This window comes from Pygocentrus nattereri, chromosome 23 (assembly GCF_015220715.1).
Source record: "Pygocentrus nattereri isolate fPygNat1 chromosome 23, fPygNat1.pri, whole genome shotgun sequence".
Classification (NCBI taxonomy): Eukaryota; Metazoa; Chordata; class Actinopteri; order Characiformes; family Serrasalmidae; genus Pygocentrus; species Pygocentrus nattereri.
This window is the reverse complement of record NC_051233.1, coordinates 17354541-17375945: the sequence shown is the minus strand read 5'-3', so window position 1 is coordinate 17375945 and position 21405 is coordinate 17354541.

The following is a 21405-nucleotide window of genomic DNA, read 5'->3' as shown; positions in this document are numbered from 1 at the left end:
GTGAATTCAGGGGGCAGAGCTCAGTTTACTGTACTTCCATTATCTCAGTAGCATACTCTCAAGTACAGGTCTCACTGAGTTGTTCTTTCAAATCACAATAACTTTATTTCTGCTCAAGTATATTAATGCAGAAAGCAGATAAAAATAAAAATCTTTCCCAGAATGGTGCTCCAACTGGACACCTCTGCTGATGGCGTAAGCATACTCAGAGAAGCCAAGCAAATACAACAAAATGCTGGAGAAGATTTTTCCTTACAGTTTAGTTTTTTTCCTTAACATTTACTGCCTATTTTCCCATCTTTTTAATTCCACACTTCTCACTTTCAAGCTCTTGCATATTATTTGAGACTAAAATGCTATCAGAAGAGAAAAACGGAACCTAACAAACTTTAGTTCCCATGCTGATAGATGCTAGATGTACTTCCATGGCATTTCAGTTACTCAGTCCTGTTTTGGTCTGGTACTTTTGTGCTTCTACTCAATTTGTTTGTTTTGAAAAGGTATTTTTACTTGAGTCAATATTTCACCAAAGAAAAATATTTTTTTCTGATGGTTGGGTTTAGGCTATTCCACACACTAGTCAGCATATATAGGTTGCACTAGGACCTCAGGGGAAATTATTTTATGAAGCTGTGAAGGGTGCAAGTATGTAACAGGATGTTAAGCTACCAGGGGGTGGAACTTTCTAACCACAGGCCTGAGAGGCTGAGCAATGAAGAACCACCAGAGACTGTGCAGGGAACAGGACCTTATAACCACAAACCTGTGTGGCTGAGCAGGGAGTGGAGCCATCTAGGATGCTGTGAAGCTATGAAGTAAGCAGATTTTAGCAAGAAGGCTGTGCTATATAACCAGCAGCCTGCGAGGCTGTGCAGGGAGGCAAGCTGTATAACCACAGGCCTGTAAGCATGGTTGGGCAGAATACTTTTCTGGTGTGGGGGAGCCTATCCCAGCAGTCTTCGGGCGAAAGGCACGATACACCCTGGACAGGTCGCCAGTCCATCGCAGGGCAGGCAGACAGTCACTCACACACTCACACCTATGGGCAATTTAGCATGTCCAATGCTAATGTCTTTGGACTATGGAAGGAAACCCACGCAGAACATGCAAAAACAGAGAGGACCCTGGTTGCCCTGCCGGGGAATCGAACCCAGGCCCTCCTTGCTGTGAGGCGACAGTGCTACCCACCACGCCACCGTGCCGCCCATGTTACCACCATAATTTGCTACACCAATGTTAAACATACCTGTGGGGAAGATTTGTTATAAATCTCTAAACCCACCTTGACGACTGTTTCTATTTACTCATAGGTGGACATCAAACTGGGAAGGCCTATTAGAAACCCAGGAAAGATGCAGCAATCAGTGTGACGTAATTGTGCTTTACTGAACGATAGCAGATGCTCCATAGCTCTCATGCTTCTTTAATGCAGTCTTGTATTCTCTTAAGCTGACTCTTGGAACTGGCAGCGAAGCATACATCCGAATGTAGCCTGATGTTAGTCGATAGGCTGATATAAATCTGATATAAGCTGGTACGATGAAATGATATGAAACTGATATGGTCTACAGAAACAAACAGAAGAGAAAAACAATCACAAGCTTCTACATAAACATGCACTAAAACAGCTGAAATTCATACCAGCTAAACAACTTCAGCAAACACACAAAATGGTGTACCCAAGACACATAACCAACATTCTGCTAAGCATTACCTCACTCCGTACAACAATGAGCTATCTCTCACACGTTATAACTTAGATTACGTTTATAACTCAAGCTACATAGCGACCATAACTGCTAACTCACATGAGGTCACGCACGCATATCAGTGCAAGCGCTCTCTCTCTCTCTCTCTCTCTCTCTCTCTCTCTCTCTCTCTCTCTCTCTCTCTCTCTCTCTCTCTCTCTCTCTCTCTCTCTCTCTCTCTCTCTCTCTCTCTCTCTCTCTCACCGTGCTCGCTTTCTGCTGCGTTCCGTTCGGTCCGGCGGTAACTGCAGCCAAATATGCTCTGCCTTCATAACAATACCATTTGCAAACATCTACACTACTGAGGACATCATTAGCTTCATCATCCCTCAAAACATGTCAGTAAGGCTAAAATGAATAATTGGCTCATTACCTTTTTTATTAGTCTACTCATGCTTTACCAGAAACTTCACAATTTGTAAAGAATCTTTTAATTGTGGTCCTCTTTAGAATTTGTTAGAGTTTTTAAATGATGATTAAACAACCATTGTTTAATTGTTTAATAACAACCAGAAGTATGCGTGACAGCACAGTGGCTATATAACCATTAGGCTGTGCAGGGTGATGGAAGTGTGAAACAACCCAACTGTGAAGCTGCTCAGTATAACCACAAGCTTCATAAATACAATACTGTGAGGATGTGCAGGCGGGGGGCTTTTTACCCATAAGCCTGTGAGGGGGCAGAGCTGTATAGCACCTAGTCTATAAGTCTGATCAAGAGCAGAGCTGTCACATCTGCCGCCTGCCATTCTCCTCCCCACCACAGGAGGTCACTGTCTCCCGAATACTAGGCATCTCTTGATCCTTTGACCTCTTTAGTCTGCCATCTTGTGTATATATGCCCTGGGTCTGCAGGTGCTCATTGCGAAGTCTTGGTTGGTGTGTCCACAATTCTGAGAGTTTATGTTTATGACTTGGTTTTCTGGTGTTTTGACCTTGCCTTTTGGTTTGTTTTTGACAGCTCTTTGGATTTGCCCTCTTTGGATTTGTCTGCTTTTTTGGATTTCTGACCCTCTGCTTGTTATTACTGACCTTGCATCAGGAATTATACTTGCACTTGACTCCTGCCCCTCGTGTGAAGCAGTTCATGACAAGAGCTGTGTCCAAAACTAGCGGTACTACACATACTCAACTAATGAATTAACTCCTAATGGTGATGCAATATTTGTAACATGCTATTTAGTATAGTAGTTTGTGGTTTACCTGGGTCTTTTTAACCATAAGCTTGTGAGGTGGAGCAAGGGGTCAGAGCTGTACAACACCCAGCCTGTGAGGCTGTGCTGGTTGTTGGTGCGTGCAGGGGGTGGGGCTTTATGATCCCATGCCTGCGAGGCTGAACAGGGCAAGTGTATCTGCAAAGTGTGTACTGGCCTGCAGCATTAATTTATAATAAATGCCTCAACAAATGTATTGAGTAGTTAAGCTCTCAAATAATTCATGAACCAACAGTATGGCCTCTGGACAATTTGGTCATAACTTATACGTTTAGCATTAACAGGTTGATTACTGTAGGTTTTTGTCTACGATGCTATATAGCACTAATAATCTTAATTAGCCTCCATGGGAGACTCCATGGATAATTCAAAATTTAATCCATCTTTATCTCATGTCTCATCACATAGGGCCATGTTGGTAAAAACAACCTTGAAATTTTAAAACTGCCCTGGACAGGCCAACACACTATGCATACACAGACATACCAAGTCTCCCGGAAGTCGCGGGAGTCTCCCGTATATCAATAGTGTCTCCCTGATGCCCGGAAGTCAGATAAAATTTCCCGGAATCCAGAAGTAGTGGCCCAAGAGTGAACACAAACGCGCGCGCAGGCGACACAGACTTTCCCCCCCAATCGCGTGTGGGAAAGAGGGGCAGAGGGAGAGAGCGGCGCTCCCCTCGTGTGCATATTCATGAAGCGCATGCAAAACAGAGAGGGTTCTGATTGGCCTGTTCTCTCCAAAGAGTCTGTGAGTCAGCCGATCAGTTTTTAGTGTGGGCGGGTAGTGTTTTTTTCCCCTCCTGGACGGGATGCGTTCAGTGAAGTGTCTCCCTGAAATTAATTTTTGCAAGTTGGGATGTCTGCATACACTATTGAATATCCCATCCGTTTAGTTAATTAAATTACTGTAAAGTGTACTAATTGCTGACAGAGGCATCCATTTACGCACACACAGCTTGTAGCATCTCCATTGAAAAGCACTGCTAAAATAATGTGATAATCTGGAGTAGAAACAAATGAGCACTAAAATATAACATTTAGCAGGCACTTTTTTCCATAGTGGTTTCAAATTGTTTTGTTGTCCACTTAAAAAATACCTCTAGCTAGTTCAAATAGGCTAAGTTCACGTAAGATAGTATCAAAAACAAGACTAAGGCAAGTTTAGAGGATAAATACCAAAATTTGAGTGAGTAAAATCAAGTAAGTGGTGCTAGAGTGACAATATAGTTTCTTTTTAATTGTTAAATTGACAGTGCAAGCTTTTTTCTGCTTTACATCACCAGTTCAAACATACCAACAGTGTGCAGGGTAGTGGGAGAAGCTGTGGCCTTTAGAAATGGTCCAACAAGAGGGGCTTTATTACAACCCCAATTCCAATGAAGTTGGGACGTTGTGTAAAACATAAATAAAAATGGAATATGATGATTTGCAAATCCTTTTCAACCTATATTCAATTGAATACACTACAAAGACAAAATATTTAATTATTTAATTTAATAAACTATATTGTTTTTTGCAAATATTCACTCATTTTGAATTTAATGCCGGCAACACATTCCTAAGAAATTGGGATAGAGGCAATAAAAGACTGGGAAAGGAATGCTCAAAAAACACCTGTTTGGAACATTCCACCGGTGAACAGGTTCATTGGAAACAGGTGTCATGATTGACTGTCATGATTGGGCATAAAGGGAGCATGGGTATAAAGGATGGGGCAAGGTTCACCACTTTGTGAACAACTGCACGAGCAAATAGTCCAACAGTTTAAGAACGTTTCTCAAGGTGCAATTGCAAGGAATTTAGGGTTTTCATCATCTACCATCCATAAGATCATCAAAATATTCAGAGAATCTGGAGAAATCTCTGCAAGTAAGCGGCAAGGCAGAAAACCAACATTGAATGCCCATGACCTTCGATCCCTCAGGCGGCTCTGCAGTAAAAAACGACATCATTCTGTAACGGATATTACCACATGGGCTCAGGAACACTTCAGAAAACCACTGTCAGTGAACACAGTTCGTTGCTCCATCTGCAAGTGCAAGTTAAAACTCTGCCATGCAAAGCGAAAACCATATATCAACAACACCCAGAAACGCCACCGGCTTCTTTGGGCCCGAGCTCATCTGAGATGGATTGACGCAAAGTGGAAAAGTGTCCTGTGGTCTGACGAGTCCACATTTCTAATTGTTTTTGGAAATCATGGATGTTGTGTCCTCTGGGCTATAGAGGAAAAGGACTGTCCGGATTGTTATCAGTGCAAAGTTCAAAAGTTTATTTCAGCAAGACACATTCTGCACGTGTTAGAACAGTGTGGCTTTGTAGTAAAAGAGTGCGGGTACTAGACTGGCCTGCCTGCAGTCAAGACCTGTCTCCCATTAAAAATGCATGGTGCAATATGAAGCGCAAAATACGACAACGGAGACCCTGGACTTTTGAGCAGCTGAAGTTGTACATCAAGCAAGAATGGGAAAGAATTCCACCTACAATGCTTCAACAATTATTGTCCAAAGTTCCCAAATGCTTATTGAGTGTTGTTAAAAGGAAAGGTGATGTAACACAGTGGTAAACATGCCCCTGGCCTAGCTTCTTTGGAACGTGTTACAGGCATCAAATTCAAAATGAGTAAATATTTGCAAAAAACAATAAAGTTTATTCATTTGAACATTAAATATCTTGTCTTTGTAGTGTATTCAATTTAATATAGGTTGAAAAGAATTTGCAAATCATCATATTCTGTTTTTATTTGTTTTACGCAATGTCCCAACTTAATTGGAATTGGGGTTGTATTTGCTTTGTCCATATATATATATATACACTGTATATTTTTTTTTCCTTTAGGCATCTACAAGCCTAACAGTAAACAAGATAAACTGATAGTGAATCAACCACTGGAACTAACAATGAACTCAATGAATAACAGTATGAGTAAAATAGGTGGAACCAATTTAGCATGAATAAACAGCTGTAGGTCTTCTGGAATTCCTAGATACTATGATACTAGATACTAGTCACTAACTATGACTACATTTCAACGTGACGTGGAGCGAGGAGGCGGACGCTTACGCTGAGATAAGTGACTTTTATCATGGACAAATCCAGGGTCACGGTCAAAACGGTCGAGGGTCAAAGAGCCAACAGGGATAGAATGATAGACATGATAAATGACAAAACCCCAAACAATGACCCCAACACGAGAATACAATACATACAACCAACAAACACCACATCAAACGGACAGCACGATCAAACAAAGACCAATAACCAGACCGGGGAAAACACAGGGCTTAACTACATAACGGAAACGAGGGACACAAGTGGAGACAATCAGGGGTGGAGTCATGAAACGAGGGGGCAGGATCAAAACAAATACACATGGGCAACAACAAAACAAACGCACATGGACTGGGAGGGGCCAATTGTGATATTCAGTCACTTGTTAGAAATGGAAAACAGTGGCAGCTTTATGCTTGGCATCTTCATGCCTGGCATCTTTACTGAAAAAGTCAGTGTAAAACAGCTACATGCAAAATATGTTAGTATGTCTGTTGCAAGCTTCAGTTGTTGATGTTTATTCTATAATGTTTAATGTAAAACACTTGAAAGATAAAGAAAGTTAATATGAATGGTTAGATTAGTGCTAAAATACCACTAGAATCCCATCAGTTCACAAGCAGAAATTAGCGTTGTCATAGAGATGAGCTTTTCAAAGAGATGAGTCTACAATCAGCATTTGAAGGCAGTGTGGCACTCAGCTGTTTGGACATTCAGGGGACCTTTGTTCTGTCATCTGGGTACAAGGACAGAGAAGAGCCTTAATGCTTGTCCTCTGTGCATCTTTAAGTATAAAGTGTCAAGTTGGGCCAGAGCTACTGTGTAGCTACTTTCCCAAAAGTTATAGATAGCTACAATTTAGCTACTTTTCCGTAAAAGTAGTGGCCACCTTTTAGCTATTTTCGAAGCGAGATTGTCAGAATGTTTGCAAATCTCCACCTGACACACCAAACAAGCCCAACTGATAGTGTGAACAAGACACATTTAATCATGAGCCAAAAAGAAACAAACAGTTGAAAAGCTGCAAATATACTAAAAGATTACCAAACAGTGAGTTTAAATGTAACCAACAATCAAACATACACAACCAAAGGTATGATATCCAAAAAAAAATAGAATAAAGGGAAAGTCAATCATTCTAGATATTTTTTGTAATGAAAATTTCACTATAGCTACACAAAAATTTGCAGGTACTACAGCTATTAGCTACATTTCATAAAATTGTACTGGCTACAGCTATTTGCTACAAAGATTTGCAGTTAATAACAAAAAGTAGCGCACTACTTAGCTACTCCCCCATCCCTGAGTTGGGTTGTACTTGAACTTGATTGCCATCATGTAGGAAAGGGCTGGTCGGTTAGCTCTCTGTTAATATTCTTTATTTTAGAACAAATGCTGGACAAGCAGTTGTTGACAAACTTTTGGATATGTAGTGGATATTTGATTATTTAATAGTTAATGAGCTGTATTTTGATACTTGCCAAAACTGTCAAGTGTCATTTCGATGCATTATCACAGATCACTATCACAGGAAGACATGAAGATCTTTATTTAGAATTGTGTGCCAAAATGATTAAATTCAAAATGACTAAAGATTATCAGTCCAGCTGAACATGCTCTTATGAAGACTTCATTATTTAATGTTACAAAAGGATGAAATCAGACACATACTCACAAGCATACAATCAAATAGTTTTGGGCAGCTGGTTAAGGTTATTTTCTGAAATTCTACCTGTCATGTGTTGTGATCATGCACCTCCTGAAAAACTCCACATGGTGGCAGCAAGCTTATGAAGCAGCAGTCAATACACAAGCTTGAGGTACTTCCAATAGCCAACATCTTTAAAATATCAATAAAATTGAAATGAAATAAACAAGCATTTTATCCCATGACACCAATGAGAGAATGATCTAGACCAGTTTTATAAATTGTTTTTGATAGAATAGACAAATAGAGATGACCGTTATTAAAAAAAACCGTAGTTTTCAGTTTGAAAGACTTTAAAAGTTCATCTTATTAGAAACTTTTTAGAAAATGGGTCTATGTAGCATCAAAAATGGTTCTGCTGTTGTAACAATGTCAAGCATAAAACAGTAGAGGAACCCTTTTTAGTGCTATATAAAACTCTTTCCAAAAAAATATATACAGCACATTCTCTATCAATCTGAAGCACCATTTCAGGATGCAATTCATTCTGTGTTCATAGTTTAATATAAAATCATTTTCATTACTTAAGATCCCCTGAAAACGGTCTTTTTTAAGACTGTGGTGACATGAGAAAAATCACCCAACGTTTTTTTTAGCCGATTAAGATAAGTTTCATACAAGAAAGGTGTAGAAGCTTTATACTTCATTTAGGAGATGGGAGTTTCAGCACACTTCCAAACACAGCCCAACAGTGGAATGAAATGTAAAATATTTATGTCATCAGACAAACAAAGAAAAGTTTTTTTGTACAGCATTTGCAGTGTTGAAGAAAAGTACAGCTACATCTTGCTCCCTCTTGGTAGTGACATTCATTTCCATAAGTGAGGAAGAAAGTACAAATACCAAAATTCATATCTAGCAGTCCCTATATGATAATTACAAACAATAAAGAAAATATATACTGGCTCCAGCAGAAGGTGTTGAATGGAAATTTCTAAGATTTGGTATTTTGATGAATAAGTAACCATAGGGGTATTTGAGCTGACAATACCCTACCTGTGGTAACCTCTGACATTAATAACTTCAGTGTTTCATGGATATATTGAGTTATTTTAATCTCATTTTGAGTATACCAATGCTTCTTACACAAGAATACAGAGATTAACTTGGGATCAAATGATGAAACTGAAGGGGAGATGCCCTCAGGCTGGTCAACTGATGTGTCCTCTATCATTTGTTTGATGTGTGCCGTCTTAATTTAGAAGATTTTTTTGTTTTGTTTTTGTTTGTATAATTTTATTTTTTTGAAGTAGCCAGTTTTTAAATGTGTTTCTTTTTTGATAATATTGATAATATATTGTAAAATATATTATATAATTAAACATTCCAACTATTATGGTAAACCCATTATGATAATACCATAGTTATTCTGACAAACCCTTTAATCATTATGATTAATCCTATGTTATGATAAACCTCTGCATTTATTGTGATAAACCCATATAATATTATGACAAAGCCATATAGTCATTATGATAAGCACTATAGCTATTACATTAACCCAAATGCTATGTTATATGGGTATAATAAAACCTTATTCTTATGTTCTTGTGGTGGCATGGTGGAGTAGCGGGTAGCGCTGTCACCTCACAGCAAGAAGGGTCTCAGTTTGATTCCCAGCTGAGCGACCAGGGTCCTTTCTGTATGCAGTTTGCATGTTCTCCCTGTGTTTCTGTGGTTTTCCTCTGAAGACATGCAGTCAGGCCAATTGGACACACTAAATTACCCCCTAGATGTGAATGTGTATGTCTATGTGTCTGCCCTGTGACCATACAGTTGTTATGATTACACCCTGATAAACCTTATAAGATAAGATAAGATCCTTTATTAGTCCCACAGCGGGGAAATTCACAGTATTACAGCAGTAGCAGAGTAACAGGAGTAAGGCACTCAGTAATAGAAATGGGAAACAGTATAAACCTTATCAACATTATAAATAATAAAAATTAAAGCTAAATCTCTAGACTATTTACAGGAAAATAAGGATAATAATAAAATAAAATAAGAGTTGCATAGGAATCTGTATGCACTTAGCATATTGCACAATGAAGAATGTTCGCATTCTGAATGTAAGTGTATATTGTATGTGTGTGTGGTCTACTGGGAGCAGTGCTGGTTGTACAGTCTCACAGCAGCAGGAAGGAAGGACCTGCGATAGCGCTCCTTCACACACTTGGGGTGAAGGAGCCGGTCACTGAAGGGAAGGAACTGCCCAGTGCTGCCAGAGTCTCATGCATGGGGTGGGGTAGTTCTCCAGCATGGATGCTAGCTTGTTCAGCATCCTCCTTTCTCCCACCGCCTGCACTGGGTCTAGAGGAGCCCCTAGGACCGAGCCAGCCCTCCTGATCAGTTTGTCCAGTTTCTTCTTGTCTGCAGTGGAGATGCTGCCACCCCAGCAGACCACTCCATAGAGGATGGCTGATGCCACCACTGTGTCGAAAAAGGTCCTCAGGAGTGGCCCCTGCACTCCAAATGACCTCAGTCTCCTGAGCAGGTAGAGTCTGCTCTGTCCTTTCCTGTAAAGTGCAGCTGTGTTGTCTGACCAGTCTAGTTTACAGTTAAGGTGCACACCCAGGTACTTATAAGAGTCCACTCTTTCAATGTCCCTTCCCTGGATGTTCACTGCTGGAGGGGAATGTGCGCGCCTGCGGAAATCCACCAACAGTTCTTTGGTCTTCCCTGCATTGATCTGTAGGTGATTCCGCAGACACCAGTCCACAAAGTCCTGAATCAGTTCTCTGTACTCTCCGTCATCCTCATTTGTGATGCGGCCGACGATCGCTGAGTCATCAGAGAACTTCTGTAGGTGGCAGTTTGGTGAGTTGTACATGAAGTCTGCAGTGTACAGGGTGAAGAGGAACAGTGCTAACACCGTCCCCTGTGGGGCCCCTGTGTTACAGACCACCATGTCGGACACACAGTCCCTTGTCCTCACATACTGTGGACGGTTGGTGAGGTAGTCCAGGATCCAGTGTGTTAGGTGATGGCCCACCCCTGCCTGTTCCAGCTTGTCCTTCAGGAGCCCAGGCTGTATGGTGTTGAAAGCACTGGAGAAATCAAAGAACATTCCCCCAGGCTTCTCCAGGTGAGAAAGAGCTCCATGCAGCAGGTAGATGATGGCGTCATCCACCCCGATGCCAGGTTGGTAGGCAAACTGAAGTGGGTCCATAGATGAGCTCACCATAGGGCGGAGTTGTCTAAGGACCAGCCTCTCCAGTGTCTTCATCAGGTGTGACATCAGTGCCATCGGCCTGTAGCTGCTGAGGTCCTTTGGGTGCTGTGTTTTTGGCAATGGCACCACACAAGATGTTTTCCACAGTTGTAGTACTCTCCCGAGCTTCAGGCTTGTGTTGAAAATGTGCTCCACTGTCCCACACAGCTGATCTGCGCAGGACTTGAGGAGCCTGGCACTGATGCCATCCGGCCCTGTAGCCTTCCTTGCCTTGATCTTCCTGAGCTCATTTCTCACCTGGGCCATTGTGAAGGTCAGACTGGAGCAGGGGGGGTGCTGAGTGTTGAAATGTGTGAACGGGGTGTTACGACAACCAGCAGAAGAACCAGTGGGGGGGTGGGTGTGAGCTGAAAGTTGTTGGGCTGGGGGTAGGTGTGAGAGAGGGGGTAGAGCAGCATGCTGGAAATGCCAGACAGGTGGGTTTCAGCAGAGATATCTGTGTAGTCGGAGGGGCGGGTGAGTGATCAAACCTGTTGAAAAACAGATTGAGATCGTTCACCCACTTTTGGTCCCCTACCGCTTGAGAGTCGGACTTCTTGCTTTAAGGCCTTTCCAGACTCCGCTGACATTATTCTGCTGTAGCTGTTCCTCCATCTTCCTCCTGTAGCTAGCTTTCCCTTCCCGGATCTTCCTCCTCAGCTCCTTCTGCACAGCTTTCAGCTCCTCCTTATCCCCTAATCTAAAGGCCCTCTTTTTCTCCTTCAGAAGAACTTTTATGTCAGGGTTAATCCACGGCTTGCTGTTAGAGAAACACTGTACAGTCTTGGTGGGTACAGTGTTCTCCACGCAGAAGTTCTCATTTTATAGTTATTACAATAAAATCCTAAAACGTATATGTATATATATAGTGTTATATATATATATATATATATATATATATATATATATATGTAATATTTAATAATATTATTTATTAGTCGCTGTGATATGGTGTTATGATAAACTGTTATGATAAACCATATTGTTATTATCATAAACCATGTTATTATAAAACTGTATTCATTTTTATAAACTATAGACAATTTGATAAACCAAATAGTTACTTTGTTAAAATTTTATTATTATTCGTATTGTCTTTAAGATAAATCTCTGTTGTTGTTTTGATGAACCATATAGTTCTTATGATAAACCCCATAGTTGTTACAACAAACCTTCCAGTTATTATGATAAAACTATAGTCATTATTATAAATCTATAGTCAATATGATAAACCGTGTTGGCTTTGAGATAAAGCTCTGTGTTGTTATGTAAACCCTATAGTTATTATGATCAACCAGGTATATTATGATAAAACGATGGTCATTATAATAAACCTTTAGTCAACATGATATACCAAATAATCACTGAGAGACCCTATAGATTTTATATGATAAAGCTCTGTTGTTGTTATGATAAACCCTGTAGTTGTTAAGATGAACCTTAGAATTATGATAAAACTCTATTGTTATTATTATAAATCCACAGTCAAGATGATGAACCATATAGTTACTGCGATAAACCCTATTGTGGTAATGATAAACTCTACAGTTATTTAGATTGTTATTATAATAAAACATACACTCACCGGCCACTTCATTAGGCACATCTGTTCAATTGCTTGTTAACACAAATAGCTAATCAGCCAATCACATGGCCGCAACTCAATGCATTTAGGCATGTAGAGGTGATCAAGACAACTTGCTGAAGTGCAAACTGAGCATCAGAATGGGAAAGAAAGAAAAAAAAACACATAATAGCAAAAAAACAAGTGTTTTGTCCAGCTCAATATACACCATACAGAATGTACGATCTGAGTATAAAAATAGTTTGTCAGTCCTGAGATATCCCTATCATTTATAGTTCTGCTAATGGCATGAATGTGTGTTTCTGGATTGCATGAGATTTAAATTATGTGATTAATTAAAACTTTTATTTGCACATTACTGTGAAATAATCGCTGCATAGCAATATGTTGATTTCCTGACAGAATACATTTGCAACCTGGATGTTGTTACGAAGCACTTTCATAAAGGCATTTGATGTAAAGTGTCAATCAAGAGATCCTATTTTAAATTCTAGACAAACAGTACTTGAGGCAATAATAGCCAAAGCAGCTTGCATAGCTTCTAACCTAGATTCTCACTCTGGCCCTTATCCAGCTTGCGATGCTCCTCACGCTTCAGCTGCCCCCACCAGTGGAGAAAGTCATTGTCTGTGCCTCAGTAGCCCCAGGACGCCCTCTCATTCATAGCAGCTGTTGTTGGAGAGCTGACGGTGGATCACTGACATTCTGTCAGACCAGAGTGTGAGAATCCCCTCTATGCATGCCAAACAACCAGCTTCCTTGTCCTTTTGTTAACATTAGCCATCATATTGAAAAAAAAAATGTCTCAGATCAATTCTAGATGTGGGCTTCATCACACTAATGGTGCCAAGTAGTCCAGGCTTTGGAAGTACCAGTGTTGATTTTGTTGATTTTTGCCAAGCCAGATTGTTGGTCAAAGGAAGCGTTGCGTCACCACAAATGTCTTTTCCCTTTGATCTGTGTCAACTCGAATCAAGTGTTACAGCAACAAATTTCCAAATTGTTTTTAGTATATACACAGAGCTTTGTTAATATTCAGGAGAAGCAGAGAGCTGCTTTCTTTCACTGTCATTTACATCAGCTGTCACCAGATTTGAGTGAACATCATGTCCTTGAGCTCTAGCCCATGTCACAAATGGTCCAAAAATGGAAGAATTGCTACACTTCAGAGCACATTGGCTATTCCTTAGACAAACAACACAACATTATGAAAAAAGGAATGCTTGATGACCCACATTTGGAACCAACGCAATTGTAGCTTTAAGGCCTGTCTATGTTCTATGGATGATAAAACCCTTAGACTGCTGATGTGCCTGTTATTTTAGGAAATATGAAGTGTAGAAATGCATTTAAAGTCTCTAATAAATAATTGCATTACAGTTACCATATGGACAGAATAGTGTTTTGTGATTTTACTGCTACATAATTTCCTCCTTTTTATAGATATTTGTTTTTTCACCAATATTTTCTTTTTTGTTGTTGTTGTTGTTTATGTTTTATTTTAACTGAATATATGAATAGAAATTGTGCTGTAAAATTAGCAGAATAAATGCTTGCATATTTAAGTTTGTCTCTGTAGAAGAATATCAATAAAACATATAATTTGACAGGGGGTGTTCAAACATTTGCATATGAATGTACTTATTTATGTTTTCCTGGTCATGCGATTACTTGTCTAAACTAGAGCATCAGAATGTTCATTACACACCAGAAAACGTGTGATTTTTAAGCACACTAATTCCTATATTAGTATCCATGTTTAGGGAAAAAATGTATGAACAATATATTGTGCAGTTTTCTACTTTATTCTTATTTTAACATAACACCAACTGAATTGCAACGGGTATGCATTTTTTAGGTTGAATAGAGACTAGAGAAACTGTTAGAGAGTTGGTCATCGACGCCAGGACTTTTTCAGTATTCCTGCAGAAAGGACTGTAGAGGCCAATGAAGGCACTCACCATTGTGATGTGTAGACAGAACACAGACATTAACCATTTCCCAGCGCAGGAATTATAATGGAAAATTTTATTAAATTTATGAATAGTAAGTAGAATACATAGCTCAGAAATTTTTATTGACTTTCAAAGAACAGAAAACATGTATTTCCACTGGGAGGGCACATTTTCAATCCATTATTGTTTTTACAATGACAATTTTTGACAGGAAACTGATTGAGGAGCCAGTTACCAAATGAGCTGCTATAGACTATCTAAAAATTGCTTCACCAAGAGTTCCTGCTTTATTCAAAACTTGGTGATTATAGATATTTCAGTTAATGCAATCTCACCTAGTATAAATGAGTCAAAAATACATTCAGGTTTTTAAGTCAGACATTTTACTACACTTGCATTTTATTCACAGCATTATAGGTCAGACTTAAATGAATGAGTTTGGTGTCTTAGAGGTTTCTCAGGGTAATATAGCTCATGGCTAAAATAAAATATTTAAACCTGACTCACTAAGTAGAAAGTGCATGGTTAAGTTAGGGCCACACAGGAGAGGAATATATTTTGAGCATGGCATCTAGTGATTTCTAATGGAAGTCACATAACAAATGGCTTAGCCATCCACCATTAGTATGCTGTTAGCCTGTAAACATGACAGAGGACAACATGAAGGCAACCTCTAAGTATGAAGATAAAAATCTCAATGGTCTACTGGCATTAGCTGGACAAACACTCATCATTAAAGCACTCCCAGATATTTTCCAGTAATTTTGCAGAAAAGATTCAATGTCATTAGTTTTAATCTGATACCAAATTTGCATGCTGAAGCTCATTTTACTCATTTAAACTGCAGGCTTACTATTCAGTAATATTCAGTATACTCTGAAGGCCTTTTATTCAGCCACCACTGTCAAGTAAAGTTAAAGTTTATTTATATAGTGCTTGTTACATGAGATGTTGTCACAAAGCAGGTTTAAGGAAAAATCCGTGTCCAAGCTCCCATGGGCAGGCCACTGGCAAAAAGGCAAGGAAAAAATTCCCAAGAGCAAGATGAAGAACCCTTGAGAGGAACCAAAACTCAAAAGAGGAGCCCATCCTCCTCTGGTTGACACTGAACAACATGAACAGAAAACAAACATATACTTCAGAGTATATATATAAATATATACACACACACACACACTGTCCACTTTATTAGGTACCTCTTCAATTGCTTAACAGAAATAGGCCAATCACATGGCCACAACTCAGTGCATTTAGGCATGTAGAGGTGGTCAAAACAACTTGCGAAGTGCAAACTGGGCATCAGAATGGGGAAGAAAGGTGATTTAAGTGACTTTGAACGTGGCATGGTTGTTGGTGCCAGACGGGCTGGTCTGAGTATTTCAGAAACTGCTGATCTATTGGAATTTTCATGCACAACCATCTCTAGGGTTTACAGAAAATGGTCAGAAAAAGAGAAAACATCCAGTGAGCGGCAGTTGTGTGGACGGAAATGCCTTGTTGATGTGAGAGGTCAGAGAAGAATGGGCAGACTGGTTCAAGATGATAGAAAGGCAACAGCAACTCAAATAACCAACCAAAATGAGGAATGTTTCCAACACCTTGTTGAAAGTGTGCCACGAAGACTTAAGGCAGTTCTGAAGTCAAAAGGGGTCCAACCTTTTACTAGCAATAAAGTGTACCTAATATAGTGGCCAGTGAGTGTGTGTATGTATGTATGTATGTATGTATATATATATATATATATATATATATATATATATATATATATATATATATATATGGTTACATGTAACAACATCCATTAAACACCTCCACTCACATCACATATTCATGATGACTTCCCCAGAACATCCACACTCCTCAACCTGAGGATGTTTGCATTCATTGCTTGACACAATGCCCAATTAAAACAGACCATTGTTTTACTGCTGGAATAAGATTTCTTGGTCAATGACAGCTTCCTGAATTAGATATATTGGGGCTGGTAAAATACTCCTTCCAGAGTGGTCTTTCCAGAGGATTGCCTTATTAATCTCCATACTCCTCCATCCCCCCTACCCCCCGCCCCCCGCCAGCAACCACTCTTTTCATTCTTCGGCTGGGAGCTCATTGGCGCCATCCTTGCACCCCATGAATCAAGCATTTGTGAGTTGCATACAGAGAAAGAATGCTCGTTCTGTGCTGGCTTGCTCATGCTTATCCTTGACTAATATGCTTTTGAGTGGACGTAATATTTAGTCTGGTTTTAGCTGCTGTGAAACTGGCTCAACAGGCAGAAGAAAAGCACGTATTGTGCATGCTCTCAGATGGTGGCTGCTCTTCTGAAGCACTAGAATCTGACTTTGGGGGAACCATTAGCTCCTCTGAAGATTAAACTTTTAAACTCTCAGACCCTGTTAATGACCTCTCAGGGAAGTGCAGATTTTCTTTAAAAACACCTGTGGGGCCTTATTTACATGCATATATTTACATCAAGACACACCAAAAGACATCTTATGAGATGATGGATGTAATAATGACAGTACAGGGAGAAGATGCACATAGGCAGCTCCAGTAATTAGTGAGCCCCTGCTGATCCTAAAGAACAACAGAAAAGTGTATCAGAACATGCCAAATAGCTCATGGTGAATTAGTGAAACAGTCATACATGCATTAGTATTCTAAAATAACAATAGTGACAAAATCAAAACTAGCAATAACAATAACGCATAATAATAATAATAATAATAATAATAATAATAACAACAATAATAATTACTTGAATTATAATTAAATAAAAGGAATGCCATTGGGTTATATTAAATTATTAATTAAATAATAATATCTTCGTCACGCATCATAGCTATACAGAAATATGTACCCATTATCATTGCTGTTGTTATTATTCTACATTTTTAAGAAACATGTTGCTGTTAGTGCTTTGTATGCATCATTTCCAACACTGTTGCCACACAATCTTGAATGTCCCAAAATTTTTACACACATCAAATGTATATGTGACAAGGTCACTGCGAAGTTGCTTCATCTGAAGAATCACTAGGCAATGTTACAGCAAATTACACTAGCTTGTCAGGAGAGCTTTTTAAGGGCGTGACTGCTACTAGTATAATTGCCGAGCCATTGCCTTCCTCCAGAGTGCTCCATTCAGCTCCTTGTGAATAAATCATGAGCTATCTCCCCAGGGTCACCTTGCTGGAAACAATAGCGGTCAGACTGCATGTATAAATTCTGGGCTAGAGGTGAAGTCTGGTGAATCTATTTGGACAATGACTTGCATCGTGAACCCTTGCAGACAGTGACTGATTGGCCAAGCGATGCAAAGCCACATAATGCAATACTGCAGGGTAATTGACTTTAGTGGCAGACACAAGTACCAAGGACTTGCTTTTGTAACCACAAGGTCAAGGTTTAAGGATGCAGCACACTGCAAACAAGGATATCCCAAGCCCTGCAAATAGCTATCCAGAAAAGATATCTGAAACAACACATTCTATTAGTTGTAACCTTCTGAGTCAATAATAAAAGGCACGCTGCATGTGAATGTGGATTTTATAATAAGTATTTTTTTTTGTCTGAGATAGATAGATAGTATTGCAATACTCTTTTATTCTACCTTCCACACAAAGCCTACTAGGCATATAAAGTAAGACTGCTCAGGTAAACACCTGTGGAATGTGCATTTAGTCTTGAGCGCTCACAATTTGCAGATTCTCTTTCAAAGTTGAAATAAAGAAATATGAAAACTACTTTATGGCCATCATATAACCTTCAGGTAATGCCATATTAACTAAATATAACCTTGATGTTGGCCCGAGACATGTGAAGTCCAACAAATCTGCTTATCAGAAGGAGCTGCCCTTGACAGTATGAAAAAGTCACCCTGAATCCTCTTTAAAATGGGCCCATAAATGAGCTTAGAAAAGGTCATGTGGGCATGTAGAGTCAACAAATAGGCCCATATTACATCAATATTTATTTCTCATGGAGGACTGTTACACAACCAGAAAAGTATAATATTGTGTCCAGTAGAATCTGTTTATGATTAAAATGAACAATATTATGAAGATTCAAGAAAGCTTGTTACTGAGGTTGCTGTTGGGACTGGAAAAAGAGAAACCTGATAGTATGTGACTCTGCAACTATGTGTTATAGTTCATTTAAAAACAGTCCAATTACAATTTATAAATTTCCAAAAGACATTAATCTGGCTCATATAAGCACTTACTGCTCATTAATCTGGCTCATATAAGTGTTTATTTAGGGGCAGTCATGGACTAGAGGTGGGGGTACCAACTTTGTAACCGGGTGGTCACCGGTTTGAGCCCTAGAGCCGACAGCACATGACTGAGCACATGACTTGAGCAAGACGCCTAACCCCCAACTGCTCTCCAGGCAGTTCGGATTGGGCTGCCCACCTCTTCAGGCAAGTGTGCTCACTGCCCCTAGTGTGTGTGCTCACTAGAGTGTATGTGCTGTTTCACTTCATGGATGGGTTAAATGTGGAGGTGAAATTTCCCCGTTGTGGGACTAATAAGGATCTCTTAATTATAAGACAACTATTATTTTAGTTTGAAAAAATATGCAGAACATGTAATTAAGTATATTTTACAGGCACAAGGTAATTATGTGTTGAGCAGAATATTAGGCATCTTCATGAAAATATAAATTATCTGAAAGATAATATATTAAAATATACTAAAACATAAAGTGTTCTCCTACATTGTCTTTTCATTGCATATTAATATCATTTGCATAAGTTACTTATATCCTGCATGCATTAATAGGGTGCCCCATGTGAACAGGAAAGGTGTCACCTTGCTCACCTGCTGGATCAAAAGGAAACTGACAAGGACGTCTGTTTGTGTCAGGCCTGTTACGCAATAGCCATGAGAGCAGAGATATCAGCATGCTTACTGCAGAAGCGGGTAGGCGAGAGAAACTCCCATCAGACCGTAGAGGTCTCAGGCAAGAGCGGGAGCAGAATTTCAATGACTCCTTCACCGTAACAGGTGAGGATTTTCCATTACGCTTCAATTACAGTGGTGGTCAATAGAAAAGCGACCTTATTCTACGTTTGCATGAGGGCTGGTCGAAGCCTTGTGGCAGCGATGAGTGCGCCTGTGCCAGAACATGGTGGGAAAGACATCAGCAGGTGGGACTTAGTCACTTCAAGTCACAGAGAACTAAGAAATAAAGCAAACAAATTCAAGTTGGATTTTCAAGTGCACAAATTACACATTTTGTCAATTGCCATAAGGTTTAGCTGACAATTTTGTCTTTTAAATTACAGTTTTCACTTGATAATGATGAGAACACTTAATAATCACTTTGGCCATTTTCCCCATATATGATGTGCTCATAATATTATGAGACATTATCTACTTTATCCCTTGATTGTTCTGATAGTTTACAAGCACATTGTTAGTAAACTACAAAAAAACTAATCAAAGTTGACAAATTTACTTTGAATTATGATAAAGTTACTGAAGTTACTGACTGTATGACCTTTAATAAATACAGGAGACTCGTAAGAGGCCCCAAATAACCCTCACTAGGACGAAGCAACCTGAACAAAACAACGTGTATTGTGCTCCTCAGTATATGGAGCTTCCAACAAGCTGGGATGCCCCTGCATCGGAGCAATGAGGTAGGGTGATACCTCCGTACAACTTCATGTGTCTGGCAAAGACGGAGACCACGTTCAGCATCGCAAGTATTGCAATCGATTGCACATATGTCAAGGTATGTAGCATATTTGTTTTGGTTCAGACTACTTTATGCTAACGGGAGTTACAGCAGAATATTCGGGGCCCTGTACAAAACATTAAAAAAAGTACGATAACAAAGACAAAATAAACGGTTAATACTTTATTCACCCACGATTCCTGCTCCTATCGCCACATTATTGCCCCAAATTAAATGTCTATCACTGGAAATATAGAATATTATCACATATCACCACCCAATGACATGAATTAGGTGTAAGAAACTTTAAAATTCAACCCTTTTCTGTTAATGTTAGAAGGAAGAACAGAATGGTATGATCATTTTATCAAATTACCCCAAACATCAGTATCAGAAAAATCATACATTACATAATTTGCAAGTAATAATCAAGGGTTTTTATTTTTGCTTAATTTTTGGGTAACTAGAACTTACAGAAGGCCTCCATACCTCTTATGCTCTTTAGATAGATCCGTCAAATTCTCAAAATACTGAAAACGAAAAAAACATGCAATTTTCTTTCATGTGCTTTGCGTGTGAGTGTGAGTGTCCAGAGCGATTAGGGCAACTCTCCATCCTGTCCTTCAGCTGTGACATTTCTCCACATGTGACAAATTAGGATCAATACTTAGATCCCCAGTCTCACAAAACAGCACTGCTTTCCTTAAGTGCTGTCATCTTATGAGAGACAGCATAAGATAAGGAGGACTGATAGAGTTACTGTGTACAAATCATCCATCTCAAGATCTTAATGCCTTTAAGTATTTAGAGGCCAAATAACATTTTACCTTAGTTTGCACCCCTCAACCATTTCCCCAAACATATAGAATGCAAGTTTTCATCATCAACTTTAGGAATAAGGGCAGATATATTTATTCATGGGCCTGGGTTACATTTTCTTGTAGCTCCCCAAACATACCGTATACAAAAATAATCATACAATACACATATCACAGACCATAGGTAAACAACAGTGAAGCAAAAAGCAATCAACTAAACATCTCCTCAACACATTCTGCAATAGCTCTGTGGCCCCAGAAAATCAACATTAACCAAACAGTAGGTCTATATGGCTCCAGTTAACAGCCAACAAATAGATGTACACAGCCAGGCCCATAAATATTTAAATATCTAAAAAAAACATCACAACAGATGGACAGATCAAGAACACAGTCCAGGAGGTAGGCATTTCTATGTCAAAGTCAAA